Source organism: Drosophila pseudoobscura, chromosome X, assembly GCF_009870125.1.
Source record: "Drosophila pseudoobscura strain MV-25-SWS-2005 chromosome X, UCI_Dpse_MV25, whole genome shotgun sequence".
Classification (NCBI taxonomy): Eukaryota; Metazoa; Arthropoda; class Insecta; order Diptera; family Drosophilidae; genus Drosophila; species Drosophila pseudoobscura.
Genome location: NC_046683.1, coordinates 10692845 through 10709554, shown reverse-complemented (window position 1 = coordinate 10709554; position 16710 = coordinate 10692845). Strand labels below are relative to the sequence as shown.

At 43.3% G+C, this 16710-nt stretch overlaps 1 protein-coding gene and 1 long non-coding RNA gene across 2 annotated transcripts in view; both read right to left on the bottom strand.

The window, feature by feature from the left end:
• The window catches only part of Hers (Histone gene-specific Epigenetic Repressor in late S phase), a 43493-nt gene that overhangs the window by 8312 nt on the left and 18471 nt on the right, over positions 1 to 16710 (bottom strand). The window lies entirely within an intron of this gene.
• On the bottom strand, positions 24 to 15484 carry LOC117184622 (uncharacterized). Its single transcript, XR_004470030.1, has 2 exons — positions 15267 to 15484; positions 24 to 78 (listed from the first exon to the last, which is right to left on the bottom strand). It is a non-coding gene; the product is annotated as an uncharacterized lncRNA (long non-coding RNA).

Genomic DNA, 16710 nt, shown 5'->3' with positions numbered 1-16710 from the left:
TTTTTTTTAACTATTTTTTTTTGTTGATTTTTGTAGATTTTTCAAAAGTTTTTTACAAAAGTTTCCGCATTTCAATAGCTGAAAGACACAAGAAATCCATTTAGCACACACACACAGATACACTTCAACACACACACACACTCCCGTTAGTGCACGATTTGATGCGTTTCTCGGAACACCATTTTTTCTATAAAACGCGCGATTTGTGTAGACTTTTAGGGACGATTTTTGGAGCCGTTTTCGTTGGATTTTTCCGCGCGAATTTTGAAACTTGGTTGTTTTTTCAGCAATTTTATTCTTTTCCCGCTTGGATTGGGTTTTTCGATTTCCGCACAAATTCCTTAATATTTTGTTTTATTTCACTTAATATTTTAGTTTATTTAAAATTTCTAAAACTTGCACAAATTCATTATTTTCTGTTGTTCTCGTTTTATTTTCTCCATTATTTGCAAATCAAAGGGGGTGGGGGCGTGGGCAGCGGGTGCACAATCGTATGCAGGTGCAAGAAGAATAGAAGTGTCGTGTCAACGGGGGGTCGCAGGGGGCGTAGTGTCTGAGAATTGACATATCACAGAGGTAGCAGCCAGTAGCACAAATCGACGCCTGGGGGCGACACCTAGTCAGGGGGGGGTGTGGGCTGGGGGGGTAGCAGCAACCGCAACGAACAGCTGTTTAAGTCATGGCCACACACACTCCCTCTCTCTCTCTCTCTCTCACCGCAGTCCCACTTAAAGTCCTTTCCATACTCTCACTCACAGTCCCACCCCACGACAGAAAGCTCACAGGCCAAGGTAAATTCACTAGAAGGTAAGGCACCCTTGCACTTTTGGGTAGATTAAGGAGAGGCCGAGAGAGAGACATACAATACAGGCGGTACCTTCGGTTAGAGATACCTTGCACTACCGCATTCTCCATCACACTCCCACGCAAACCATAAACCTCTCCCACTTCCCATCCACACTCTTCCCCCTCCCACGCCCACTCACTCTCTCATTCCCTAATTGTCTGCCTGTCGTCGCCTGCTCTCGGACCGAATGCGTGCGTACCGTTCGGAAGAATCGAGAAGCCGAAAAGCCAAACGACAACAAACGAAACGAAGCCACCAACAAAAACAATACCAACGAAGTTTCAGCGTGTGAAAATCGACGCCAATGGTGACTGAGAAGCCAACGGCAACGGCAACTTCGCCAGCGACAGCGACGGCGACAGCGACAGAGGCATCGGCATCGGCACGTAGCACTTTCTGGCAGTGACGTCACACAAGCATGATTGGTGGAGGAGGCCATGGAAGGAGGCCATGGAAGACGATAATGATTTGGTTAATGATTATGATAAGCGGATAAATGGCGTTTGTTCTTCTTCCAGGTGGAAAGAAGGGAACGGAATGGAATAGAATGGATTGGGAGTTTACTTCTCTGGGAGAGGGAACGGAAGGCTATTCAATCTTAAGGAGAATGGAAACGGGTGCCCAGTCTTCTTTATAGAAGAACAGTCGAGCAATTTCGAAGATGCTCTGGGAGAGCGAGCGAGAAAGAGATAGTGTATTCAGACAAAGTTGCTTCCTAGGATGCATTCCTAGAGAACGCTCCAACGACAAGACCCACAAGGCAACAGATAAATTGTTTTAGAAATACGTATATTCGGAATTCCGGTCATAGGCGACAGGTCGGAGACCTTCGTAATCTCAAAAAAAGAACAGGTACGCCGGAAACCTTTGGTAAATGAAGTCCATTTTCCAGATGAGAGAATGCTGGAGAGCAAACGAGCGAGAGACTTGTGGGTGTCCGTGTGAATGCTAGCGAGTGCCACGGCACGTGCAGCTCTTCGTGTTGTTCGTGTTGCACATGTACATATGATGTACCTTTGTGTGGATACGTTTGTACTTTTTTATGTCAATCGCCTGTCAAATGCAATACGAAATTGTGTAAAATAAACACAAACGAGAACAACACGATTCGAGCCGGCGACAATTCGTCAATGATTGCACTTGACCTACACACACAGACACGTAAACAGAGAAAGAGAAAGAGAGAGGGAGAGGCAGAGAGAGTAGTTGAATGCTTCGAGTGGGAGAGCATGCCCTCCCTTGTGTCTGCCTGTCTGTCATTCTGCGTTTGTCACTCAACAAAAAGCCAGTGCAAAACGGCATCAGGTACAGAGTCAAAGGCATAAAGGAGGAGTGAGTAGAGTAGGGTCGGGTCGGAGGAAGCCGTAAACACGCTGAAAACAGTCTGTCTCTTTCCTGTCGGGAATTCCAACCAACCCGCGAAAAGATGTCCGCCCAGAAGCGATGACATCCAATGAAGTTTTTTTTATGAAGAATAGAGAGAGCTTGGTGTCGGAGCGTTATGCAGCAGTGCTCCTCGGTCGGTTGGCTAGCTGTCGCCTATATATTTATATTTGCATTACTATTATTCCAAAGTCAGGCCATCAATTTGAACGTATATCAAAGGGAAGGGAATGGAATAAGTGTAGAAGCTTTCGAGTACTAGAAAACAGTCTCATTTCGGTCTCATTTAGCGGATCTTGATCTTCCATTTGGGTCCATCGTTCATTCGTCCGTTCGGTGATTGTTTATCGATTAGAATGTCGAGACTGGAAGTCAACAGACTTCCACGGTATGCAATATGATGTCTCATTTTAAGAGATTCTTCTCTATAATTCCACATGTAGCTATCGGATTATATCTATATACATCCTATAAGTACTTTATCGATACTTTATCGATCATGTATCGAACTCTTTTTCGAATTTAGTTTCTACTCAATTTTCGACTTTTCTTTGTTGATTTTCGGCATTTTCTGCCTTTTCATTTCCTGCTTCCTCTCTGTGTCTCTCTCTCTCTCCCTCATTGGGTTTCTCTCTGTCTATCCATGTCTTTTCCACAGCATTATTACCTTCTTGGCTCTTACCACTTAGTTAACGCTAATCGGCCGCTTATGAATCACGTGAGAATTACACAAAAATGTGATAAAAGCAAAACACTTTGGGGCGGCACCACAAGGCACACACATGAATGTGAGACACCTTTTACAGCACTCTCTCTCCTCCTCTCCCTCTCTCTTTCCCTCCGCCCCCTTGCCGTTCCTAGAGAGTGCCTCCCTTGGTATCCCTTGGTATCCCCCCGTCACGGCATCTTTTGGGATCGTGGTTCGGGCAATTAGCGGGGAAACGCTTGCAATTAAGGGACCGGTGCCAGGCCCACAACGTCATCGTCATCGTCGTCATCATTTTTGTGGCATAACCAACTAAGTGAATAATTACGCATCATTAAGTGCACGCAACATGTGCCACGCCCCCAAGACAAAACGCCCACCACAGCACCTGCTACTGCTGCAACGATCGGGGGGCATGCAACCAAATAAGAAGAACCTAAGAAAAACACCCGGAATCCTGAATAGCCCCAGATACCGATTCGCGCTTTCCTCGATAAAACCGAAAGAAAACAAAAACAAAAACAAAAAACAAACCAACATAAAACGAAGCAACTTTCACCTTTCTCCAATCGACAGACAAGCCAAGGAATTTATGAATCCATCGAACAAAGAGATAGTATAGCATCCATATACTCGTACTTATATCATGCATTTATCTTCCACTTAAAACAGATATTTCTACATGTATTGCAGGTGAAAGGTGAACAGCGGGAGACAGCGGAGACAGGACCAATCTAAACAGATTTATATGCCAAATGGTTCGGATTACATCCTCTAACTAGCTGTACGAACTGTGAGCCCCAAGATCCCAAGATCCCGAGAGAACAGGGATCGAAAGACAAGACCAAATCGAGGCTAAGGCTATGGCAAAGAGAAAGAATCATCTTCGAAGCCATCAAATACTATAATTAATGCCTAAGCTTAAGTCTTAGCCTCCCTTTTGTGGCACTTTTGTGGGACTTTGGGTAAATGAAACAAATTTCCCATAAGCCAAAGGAAACCGATGAACAGAGAAGCCTATAAGCCATACTGATGCGCTGTTTAAATTTCCCACAAGCGAACAGACTCATTCGATGCGAAAAATTCGCCCCAAAGAGATGCTGATATTTTAACGATAACAAAATCGATCGATACATTGATAAGAGCTGTTTTTAAAGTACAAAAACTTGACAAATATTTGAAAATTCCAATTTTTAGATCGTACAAATTATAATAATACGACACTTGGTAAAAATATAATACGAGTCCTTCGAAAACAATCCAATCCGTAGTACATACGGGTATATATATCCACAGGTATCTTCTCTAAGGTGCCTCTTTATCCGTCCATCTTTTGTGTGGTTTTTCCTGGAGGACGGAACTGAGTGGCGTGCAGCCAAGAGTAAAAGTCAAATATTGTAATTATGCAAAATACATAATTTACTTTTGGAACTAACAGCTGAACAAAAAAAAAAAAGAAAAGAAAAGAAAAGAATGAAGAGTGGCAAGTGGCAGGCAGAGCAGCCGCATAAATGATATTGAAATTGCCGGCAAAAGATAAGGAAACAGCAGGCTGTCATGGGGCAGAGACAGAGACAGGGGCGTTACCCCTAATGCCGCTCAAGAAAACTGAAATAAAATTCAATTAAATAGCCCGTCCGTCCGCTCGCTCCTGCCCGCAACGCTCTGACGGACAGGCCAAGAGTCAGAGACAGACCCAGAGCCAGAGCCATGGCCAACAACAGGTAACAAAAAAAAACAAAAAAAAACAGAGGCAACAACAGGTAAGAGCAAAAGACAACCACCGGAGGAACGTAGAAAACAATATTTTGCGGTTTTGTTTTGGCACCTGCCACAAAAGCCACAAAAGATCCCCAGAGTGTGAGCGAGCGAGAGATGTGGCAGGAGCTGGGGGGCACACCAGGAGTCAGCTGTTCCGCATCGACATGTGCAACACAATTCCGTTTTCTGGGATTCAAACACCGATCTCTGCCGAGAGGAGAGAACGAACCAGCAAAGTGGAACAACAACAGCCGGCTGCCTCATCCCGGCCCGATGCAGGAGCAAGTGGGCGTGTCCTTGTTCATTATTCACTCTAGAGTACACAGCGGATCTGTGAGTGGAGTGGAGTGGGGTGGAGTGTCGTCTCGTGTCGCGTCGCGTCGGGGGATCTCGGACACATTGCGCACTTCCTGGGTTCGTCTCAGGTTTCGGGGGCTCCCCTTAATGCAGAGGGTGACCATGAATATGGTGTATTTTGGTTTGAATACACTCACGAGTACGCTCGTTTGTGGATTGTAGACCTAGAAGGTGTGGATACGAATGTGAATCCATCCAAAAGATATGTGAAATGCTTGGTTTGAATCATTAATTGTAAACACTCATATGTGAATGAATGCATGAACATGCCCATGAATAACTATGAATACACACACGTGAATAAAGTCGAAGCTCTTTCGAATGCTCTACAGAAAATATCACCAAAGAACAGGAGTTTTATTTACGAGAATGAATGAAATTTGTGAATAAATGCGAGTAGGCACACAGAACCCACAGAGAGGGATGATATGTACAGTGAATGCACTCGTCTCGTTAATTGAATCAATGAGTCGAACAAGAGATTCATTGCAAATCAAGAATGAATGCACTTTTCGGAATGCGGTATGGAATGGTATAGAATGAATGGTTTACAAGTGCATTTATGAGTAAAGTGAATGACTTGCGAATGAATACATTCAGATAATTACAACAACAACAACAACGAGCAACACACGTATAGAAAACAGAAACAACGAATAGTAGTTGAAAACATTGAGAGATTCAGAGAAGACGAAGAAGAAAAATGAGATGGACAAAATACTCACACTTCTCTCTCTCTCTCACACACTCTTTCTCTCCCTCTCACACTCTCTCTCTCTGACCCTCTCTTGCCCACTGTTTATTTCTCTCTCCCACAAATCTCTTCTCAGCCCCTGCTCTCTTTGGCTGTTCCTCGGCGTCAAAAATCGCTTCAAAATATCACCAGTTCGCGATTTTTGCGCGTTTTTTCCAGCTTCTCTTTTTTTATTTATTTATTTTTTTTTAGTTTTTGGGTTGTTTTTTTGTATTTTTTGATTTTAGTTAAAGTTGGTTTTCCATTTGCGCTAGTTTTTGGCAAATATCAGGTAAATGTATGCGTGTGCGCGCGTTTTTTATCGCCACTTTGGGTGTCTGTGTGTGTGTGTGTGTGTGCGCGCGCGTTTTTTATTATCTCGTTTTGCCATATTCTTTTGTTGTTGCTGTTGCTTTTTGTTTGTTTTACGACTTGATATTTATTCATTAGCTTTGCTGCCTAGTTTTTACGTTTAACTTTTCGAAACTCGAAAAAAGAGCGACGTCCAGAAAACGCGCGCTTTGCTCAGAAATCGCGTCGCTAGCTGTCGCTGACGAAGGAGACCTCTGCCAATCAAATTAACACATTTCAATTAGCATTTTTGCATAACCCAGAGACACCCAGAGAAGCCCAGAGACACCCAGAGACACACACACAGACACAATGTACGGAGGCACGGATAAATCGAGGGGAACGACAGATGAAATCTGATATGCAAATTTGCATATGAAACCCAATTGGAAATGTCTCTGCCACACAGTCCGCAATCCACAATCCGCACACCCCACAGGCACATAATGAGACAGATCTGTTGCCCTCCGTTCGATTCACTCAGACATTCGAAATCGTGGCAGATTCGAGTTCGGGAATTCGGAGTTTGGTGGGAAGAAAACCACTCGGCGAACCGGATTCTGTTCCCCCGCGGAATCGTATATTATTGTATAGAACAGCTTTCCATATCTTGGAAATGGTTCTGGTTCGATTTGGGATCTTGGATGGATCTTAACCTTCTCATGGATAAAAGATTGTTCCGAATGAAATGATGAACATTACATTCCATAAACGAAGTCTTAGAAGCAGTCTTTCAGCGGCAGCATCTGATCAATAATCTTTCATCTATACATGCTCCAAAGATACAAGCTACAAGAATCACATATCTTTAGATAGAAAAACTTGCATTGAATGGTCCTTGTTGCCTTTCGACTGACCTTTCCTTCAGCGACCTTCCTTCCCCCAAGCGAAAGGACCCTAACAATTCGAAGGGATTTCTGTGCCGACGAGCCACGAATCTGTTCTACTCCGTTATCTTTGGGCTGGGAACAGCTGACTAAATAAGTTCAACTATCCTCTCTCTCGCACAGCAAAAATTATAAACTTTTTCTTTAGAAAGATTAACGAAAAGCCGCAATAAGAAAAGAATCCACATGGGATTGTGTTTTTTAGGTCTAAAAAACAGAGAATTTGTAGCCTTTGGAAATCTATTTTTGTGGTTTTTGTTTTTGTTTTGGAGGTTCTGTTCTTGTGTTGTTGGTTTAGCTGTTGATTGTTTGTTTGTTTGAATTGCAAGTGTCAAAGTCCCGCCAGAAGACACAGACATGCGTCTACATATGTGGATGAGGAGTAGATTAGGGGCAGCCAGGCCCGAGGAGTAAACAGATGAGGTATCTGGAGTGCCTATAGCTAGGAGGAGATCCAGGAATCTAGCAGATACTAGATACACTAGATATAGGTTTCATATCTTAGGCGTATCTCTCTCTCGAAGTACTTAAGCGACGGCACTGTACCAAATTTCCCTTAAGCGAAAGGACACAAAGCTCAAACGTATCTTGGAAGATCTTAGATCATTATTTTTTTGATGGGGAGCACAAGAAAAAAGGGAAATGCTTCCACAACCAGAAGATTTCTTGTGGAATTTTGGGATTTTACTTCCACCCCAATCTCTCTCTCTCTCTTCACTCTGTCTCCCTTGAAGCAAAGATTTCTCTCTGATTGCGCATCTCCTCCCCGTTTAATATTTGATCGTCCAATTTTGAAGTTTTTTTGAGTGGATAAACCAATGGAATTCACACTTGAAGCGAGTTATCCGCAATGGACTTTCTATCAATGAGGAATCCAAATACAAATACAAATAAAGCAAAGGCAAAACAAAAACAAAAACACAAATAAAAATGGGCACAACAAAAACAACAACAACAAAAATAAAGAGTAGAGAAGTCGAAACATGTTTCGACCAAAAGCCACATTTTGAATGACTTCCGGTTTTTGGGGTCTCTCGGTATCTGGTCTCTCGGTCTCTGGTGTTGGTCGTGGTGTCCCACTGAGTGACGGACGACCGAGTGAGTGAGTGAGTGAGTGCCAGAGGGACAGAGGGACTGAATGACTGAATTACGAAGCGACTAAGGGAATGATATACTAAGCGACAGAAGAGACAGAAAAACTCAACGACAGGGAGACGGATAGGCTGGAAGACTGAGCGAGGGAGAGACGGATAGACTGAGAGACGGATAGACGGATAGACGGATAGACTGAAAGACTGAGAGACGGATAGGCTGAAAGACTGAGGGAATGACGGAATGATAGACCGACAGATGGAGCAATACTGAGACCAAGGAGCGATTGATGGAGTAGTGACTGAAGAGCGATACGAAGGGTCAGACGATATAGACACTGAGCCCCAGGGAAAGAGAGAGAGAGAGAGAAGTAAGCCAACGGATAGAATAGTTTTCTAGAAAGAACTATAGAACAGAAACGCTAGTGAGAGCCACTGGGAAATGGAGAGACCAAGGTAGAGTGATCTACAGAGAAGTAAGAGACTCTCTGTCTCTTCTCTTTCTCTCTCTTTCTCTCTTTCTCTCTCTCTCTCTCTCTCTCTCTAGATTCGAATGTGGAATTCCTTGTGGGTTGGCATGATTACATTTCAATGGATCACTGGTGACGGATGACGGTGGCGGGGGAGTAGCTACGAAGCGTTGCAGGGGCCTACAGCTGTGGCAGGCTTGGTGGGTGAAGGGGAAAGGGGTCTGGAATTAACATACGACGAACGTTTACCGACCGACTAGTAGTATGCGATAAAGCGTGGACTTTTATAACAAGCGAAGCTCTTGACGACGACGGCGACGGCGATGGCGATGGCGACGCTTTGCTATGCGAAGGTCACGGCAGACGGTGACGGGCGACAAGAAAAGCCCGGCCGGCCGTCCACCGCCCTCTCAAAAAGTAAACGATAAGAAAGGCAAGGAAAGAGAGGGAAGAAGAGAGAGAGATAGAGAGAGAGAGGGAGAGAAACAGACCAGAGCGGAAGACTTTGAGCCGTGTGTGGGTGGAAAATTAATAGGCGATTGGGGAAGTGAAAGAAGAAGAGCCGGAAGAAGCACAAGAACAGAGAGTAAAAGAAGAAGAATCAGAAGGTGAAGAGGAACAAGCAGAGGAAAGAGAAAAAGACTAACAAGGGGAAGAAGAACAAGCAGAGCTAAGAGAAGAAGAAGAAGAAGAAGAACAGACAGTAGAAGAATCACAGACTAAAAAACCAAAACACAAAGTCAAAAGGACAAACGACAACGAATATTCCACAGAAAATCGAAAGAAAATCATATTTTCCTAGAAGTTTCGGTATTCCCAAGTGAGTGACAGATGACTTTTGGAATTTCCCGCCAATTTCCACAGGCATCTGTCAGTTGGAAGCACTTCTTCATTAAACTTACTCGTTATTCAAAGTGGAATTTAAGGGAAGAAAGTGACGTTCATTTGGCCAAGGCCAAGGCTTTTAGAGGCTTTTGAATACTGAGGAAACGATGCCGGATCTCCTGGACACCCAGTTGAGGTCTCTCTATTGAAAGACTGTGAAAGTCATGGGCACAAGTGGCGTCATTCTGAACGATCACTTGGGTATGAGAAGGCTTCGTATAAGAATTGCTTCGGGCAGAGATTGGAGGGTCCTGGAAACTAGTATCAAATCAGGCATCATGACAGCCAAAACCGATGCTTGATTTAAGCCTCAAGCCTCTATCATAGCCACCAATTAACCATTTAACAATGAATATCGATTGAATGTGTTTTTAAAAATGTAAACCAATAAATTTTGGAAAAATGTATTTAAAATAATAATACAATTAATCAATCGAAAAAAGATTAAAAGAAACATTTGTTTTAGTAACTTGATTGTAAAAATTGATTCAACACAAAGTGTGAATGAATATGAATAATGCATTCCACTACTCGCACGTGAATAGTGTATTGACCCTCATCGAGGGATGTACGACTGAGCGAAAAAAACTTTATCAATCCACAAAATAAACTCGCGAAAATACAAAACTATTCATAAAACGAGGGGGAACGTGTGAGTTGCTGCGGACACCGCAACTCTACGGTTATACCCGATACTAAGTCAGTATGGCTCTCCTCCGGCAGACGCCGCTAATATTAAACGACACGACAAAGAGTGCGTGCGAGAGGGACAGAAAATCAGTCTGAGCGTGACGTCGGGCGCTGCGTAGCCACTGCAAATTGATTTGTTCCTTTTGGCTATAAAAATGATCTGATCTGATCCAGATTCAGCAATCTGATAGATATGGTCGTTATCTATGATTCTGCGTTTTTAGTTTTCTCAAATCTGCAATATTGTGGATGCAACAGATTTTCGTCCTTTGTGGGGGCGGATGGGGGTGGGGCGAAATTCTGAGATATACGTTTTATAGTGACATCTTAAAGGAGTGTGTGTACCAAATTTGGTTACTCTAGCCTTAATAGTCTCTGAGATTTGTGGTTGCCTCAGATTTTCGTCCTTTGCGGGGGCGGAAGGGGGTGTGGCGAAATTTGGACAGGAAACGGTCAAGGTCCGATATCACAGGAGTGTGGATACCAAATTTGGTTGCTCTGGCTTTTATAGGTTCTGAGATCCTTGAACTCATATTTTGCAATTGGCAAAACCGACCATGAAACCTGTGTGTTAGAGTGAGATAGAGCGAGAAATAGTGAAATTGTTTTCGTGATTCTGGCTGTAATAATTATACGATCTGGTTCAGATTTTGCACTCTAAAAGATATAGTCATCTTCTACGATTCTGCGTTTTTAGTTTTCTCGTATCGTCAAAATTGTGGATGCCACAGATTTTCGCCCTTTGTGGGAGCGGAAGTGGGCGGGGCAAAGTTTTGAAATATTTTTGGAGCAGTGACATATCACAGAAGTCTGGATCCAAAACATCGTTGCTCTAGCTCTTACAGTCTTTGAGCATTAGGCGCTGAAGGGGACGGACAGACGGACAGACGGACAGACGGACGGACGGACAGACAGACAGGGCTCAATCGACTCGGCTATTGATGCTGATCAAGAATATATATACTTTATAGGGTCGGAAACGATTCCTTCTGGACGTTACACACATCCACTTTGACCACAAATCTAATATACCCCAATACTCATTTTGAGTATCGGGTATAAAAAAACACCTCATCAAAACCAAACCAGAATCCACAAAAAATGCGGTTCGCATTACACAATTGATGAATGAATCAATGAATGCACTCACATGCACATTCAATCAAGTGGTTTGAATTGTACGAATAATGTTCCCATAACAAAGATGATACATTGACTAAAAAAAAAGAAGAGCAGAACGTAGATTCTCTCCTTCTCTCTCACTCTTTATGGAAGTGTGCCACAGCTCCTCCCCCGTCCCTCATTCCCTCCTTTCGATTCATTCATTCTGTCTGGGTGTCTGAGTGTCTGAGTGTATGACATTCAATTGCGCAGCAACAACAGTTAATTGCATTTACAGAATATTGTTGCCACAGTTATGTCGATCCCCTAGACACTGCACCAGAGGGAGGCGGGAGGCGGGTGGCGGGAGAGGGAGAGGCTACCCCCACCCCCTCCTATCTACCGTGCAACAGTTCGTTTAACGATCGCCACAGAGAGACTCATGTTTATTTATGAGTAGTTTGCCAATCGATTCGTATCCACACAGCCACTCACTCCACTCCGCTCCACTCAGACAAAACGACTGCTTGAATCGTTGCCAATATCGTGGCTCGGTGGCCGTGCGCGGTGCTGCAGAAATGCAAATTTTTATATATGTACATATTTTTTGTCTCTCGGACCATAATATTCTCCGTTCCCATAGATGGTGGGCCTAGGGGCAGTGCCAAAACGGAGCCACAACAGACACAAATGCCATGCCCCCTCAAGGACATTTCAAAGTGCGTCGCAATCTAAACAAGTTCCCCTCCTCCACTCCCCGTGTCCCTCTAGGTCCCTCTCTCTCTCTCTCGCCCTTCAACAGTGTGCGGAAGGTAGGGGTTGGGTTCGAAGACAACAAACCCTTAAGAAAACTTTGACATAAGAGAGAGAGAGGGGGAGAGAGAGAGAGGGGGAGAGAGAGAAAGGGAAAAATCCCATTCAAAAGCGACAAGGAGATACTCTCACTTCTCTTGCTTTTCCCATAAGTGAAAGGACACTAGTGGAACGAAGGATCTTTGGGATTTTCAATGAACTAGTCCTGAAGAACCAAATATTTGGGTTTTTACAGGAAATTTATGTATGGAAATACTATTTTTGAATGGGAATTTAGTATTACTCTGAAAATCGCAAACCAATAGTTAGGTTTTTTTCGAGGCGTATCTCCCGTACTGTGGAACGAAAGCCAAACCAAATTCGAGTAATATTCAGATCCCAAACGATAGTTTAAAGAGGGAGGTATTTAAACATGTACTACATTGAATATTTCACCAGATAAACATGGAATTTAGTTCCAAAAATATAGATCTTTTTGCAAAAAGTCCATAGAATATTTACAATTAATATTTTATAATAGTATTTCCCGTGTGCTTATGGAGGATATCTTTCTATATACTTCTGCTATGTTCTCTCTCTCTCTCTCTTTGTAACTCTGGTTATAATACATATAATAATGATGATCTTAACGATGATGAAATCAACCGAAAGCAATGTGTGTCATGAGATCATCCGCTACCCCTTCGCCTGCCGCTACATTTTCCACTTCTCTCTTTGTCTCTCGCTCTCTCTCTTTCGGTAAGGAACCAGAGAAATGAGAGCAAAAGAAGAATTAAACTGGAGAGCAGGTAGGCAGGAGAGGGACAAGCAACAGCAGCAGCAGCAGCAGCAAAAGGATAAACAAGCAGCCGAAGGATGAGGACGAACTGTTGCTTCCTTCGGCGGCCATGTGCAAGCGTGTGCGTGTCCTTACGTGTCCCCTGTGCACGTCCTGAGCGCGTGCACAAGCCATAAAAGAGTGTCCGCGTGTGTGTGTTTGTGTGTGTGTGAGTGACTGGCAACAGCCGCCGCTTCTTATTGACATTGAAACCGCCGACGGCGTGGCCGTCTCCGTCGCCGTCGCCGTCTGTCTTTCAGCCGTTGCCCCTTGCCCCTACTTCTCCTTCTCCTTCTCCTTCTCCTGCTCCTTCTCCTTCTCCTGCTGTTGTTGGGTAACACCCGGCGCAGATGCTATGTGTATAAAAAGTGCAGAGGAATTACAGTTCCAAAAGGAACAACAGGATCAAGGAGCGTACTTTTCCACCGGTACTTAGAGATCTAAAAAAAAACACACACAGACACAGAGGAACAGAAGACCCAGAGAAAACCCAAGAGGAGTAGGAGAGTAGAGGAACAGAAGGCCAACGAAAGACCAAGACCAAGGAGTAGGAGACCAAGTACAAGGCAAAGGACTACGAAGGACTTCTGGTGTGGTGTGGTGTGAGGGGGAAAGGATCTGCATAAGTAGATATACCAACTGTTCCGCCACTCATCCGCTAAGCGACAACAATAGTTCAGAGACAGGGCTGCCCTGGGATTAATTCGCTGCACAAATTACCCATAAGCGAACGGCCACCAAAAAAACATATCAATATTGCAGAAAAACAAAGGTTTATGGCCGCAATAAAATCTTGTAGATATCTCTAATAGAATATTGTACTGCTAGGAAAACCATCTATGATGTGTGTGGATATGTGTCCCCGGATCCCCCCAATAACCATTGATTCGAACCTTTTTTGGTTGCTTAAACCCTTCAAGGAGTGCCTTTCACAGTTTTCTAAAAGATCTTGCACAAATTTCCATCATTATTTTGGTATAAAATTGGTTCCTCTTCGATAATAAATTTCAACAGAAGCTTTATCTGAAAAAAAGCTATATTTAATGGTAGTTCTTGATTATTATTCTTGGGAAATGTTCATAGGAATCAAGCAATTGATTACGAATGAAATGTAAGCGACACTCTCGGTCTCGTTCTCGTTCTGGAAAACCCCTTTACGATATCACCACCGTTCCAGAAATATGATATCTTTCGTCTTCGAATAAACATTCTGAATGATGTCGCAAATTTCACAAATTTCATGCGAAAACAGCAGCGCAATGAGAAATTATAATACCTTTAATCCATTCGCTGATCAAACAAAAACGTTAATACCTTTATAAATAAACAAATGTCTGGGTTGTTTTGGTCCAAGATATGGTGGGGGGGGATTGGGGGGACTCCAACTACAAGTAAAACACACACAAGACAACAAACTGCAATTACAGTCAGCCGAAAAAAGTCAAAAATGAGCGATACATATAGAAATATGTATATATTCGACTATGTGGATACCCTTCGCGGGGTTGATGGGAGATTCAACAGGTTTCCCATAATAATAAGAAGGAAATCTTGCTAGAAGGGCTGTTCTTTTTGGTCGATAGTTATCCACACCCCCACTATCCGATGAATTTAACCAAGTGGTGTATCTTTTTTAGCTCTTATAGATCCTTCGTTTAGAATCTCAATATAAGGATATTCCGTTTCATAGAAACCAATATACCCCCCTCTCTATTTGGATCCACTGAAGGGGGTATCAAAAATTCAAGCGAATTGCCGAATGGAAATTTTGTGGCACGCAAACTTGTTGCTCTCCCTCTCCCTCTCTTTTTCTATCTCTATATATATGTACATCTATCCCTATCTCTGCTTGCGTGTGTGTACGTGGAGTGGCTTACATTTATGATATTTTAATCATTCATTATTTATTTATTTGGTTATTTATTTTGGTGGGGATTTTTTTTTTTAGCAATGCATTTTCTTCTTCGGCCGCGCACTTTTCTCGACACAAAAAACAACAACAAGACAGAGAAAAAAACAAGCAAACAAAAAATGTGATTTTATTGCGAATTTTTGCGTTTTCTTTGGCTTTTGTTTTTGTTTGTATATTTGTTTTATTTTTATTTTTGTTTTTTTCACGTCACCAGCGACAAAAAACGCGCGCGTATGTGGCTCCGTCGCGTATGTACATATGTATGTATGTGTGTGTGTGTTAGTCGCTTTTTGAGGCACTTTATGTGTCTGCTGTCCGTCTGTCTGTGTGTGTGCGCCAGAGACGGGGCGTATGAGCAATGCCACTTTTTGTTTTTGTCTCAAGCAAACGCACTGCGCAAAAAAAAATAACAAAACAAAACACAGAATCAAACACACGACAACAACAACAGAAAAGCTTTACATTTAACGCCGTTTGCTGGTGTTTCGCGGCTGCTGTGGCTACAACAACAACGAAAACAACGACGACGACAACGACGACGTTGAAATGCGTGTTTTTCCTCTTCTAACGCGCGCGCGGTTTCCGCCAATGCGTTTCACGCGTTGTAAGCGATTCGACAGGTAGGGCAGCACTGAAACGAACGGTAGCCACTCCAAGCGAGCGACAAAACGAAACGAAACGAGGCGAGCCGAGCCGAGCCACACAGCCGACTCGACTGAGAGAGAGAGAGAGAGAGCCGAAGCATAAAGAGCGCTAAAGAGAAACTTCGGCTGTTTTCTGGTACTCTGTGCTCTTCCATTTGTTGTTGTTGCTGCCTGGTGTCTGCTGTAAATGCTTTTACATTCGCGTGCATTGCGTTTTGTGTGTTTGCTTTTGCATTTTCTGTTGCCTGTAGTTGTTGCGGGCAACACTTGTCGTTGTTGCTCATTATGCAACAACAACGACGTCGACGACGACGGCTGAAGACAGACAGCGAAGTAGACAAAAACGAAGACGAAGACACGGCCAGAGATACACGAAGTGTTCAAGCTGCTCTCTGATTGGTAGAAGGATGTCCGACACGAGCAGACACGAACCGGAACGAGTCTCTGGTCGTCTCTCACTCTTACACACCCTCCCACCCCCCGCCGAGACTTTCATCGAGCGTTGGTCAAGTCGGAGAGCGAGAGAGAGAAGGAAGAAAGTCGCTTGCCAGGAGAGTGGCCAAAATGTCATCGGGGGAGCCATCAACACATCCACATCCACATCGTCATCGGCGTCAAGAGGCGCTTTTGATCGGAATAAATTTGAATCGAGTTATCCAGAGACCCAGAAAATGGGGGCCACGAGTGGCAGGAACAATTTCCAGGAGCAACGAGCGTGAAGGCAAACTTAATTGATAAACGATTTTCCACACATATTTTTTCCCATTAAATTTATGAGTCTTGTCAAAGGAGAAATCCTTGCACATTGGAACCCATGTGGGACTTAATCTTCTTCTACTACGAATTACCCTGAAATGGTGGATTTATTTCACAAAATTTCCACCAAATGGTGGGTTCCAAGAGGTCTTGAAATGATGCACATCCTCGTAATAGATTCCATTTGGGGTTTTTTTTACTCCATTATCAACCCACATGATTTACAGACAATCTCTAAACTATATGGATTTCATCTCTCTCCCTCTCTTTTTCTCTCTCTCTCTGTCTCTCTCTATCTGTGAAACAAAACAGTCGCAAAAAGCGACAGCAATCTGCTGATAAGAATTTTTTTGAATTCAATTCCCTTCCCTTGTGATCTGTTTGTGCTTTTGCGAGCATTTCTTTTCCATTTTTTTTTTTATATACACATATGTACATTATTTATAGGAAAAAACATCGGTTTTTGGTTGGCATTCCATTCCATTCCAGTTGATATTTTTTTTTTA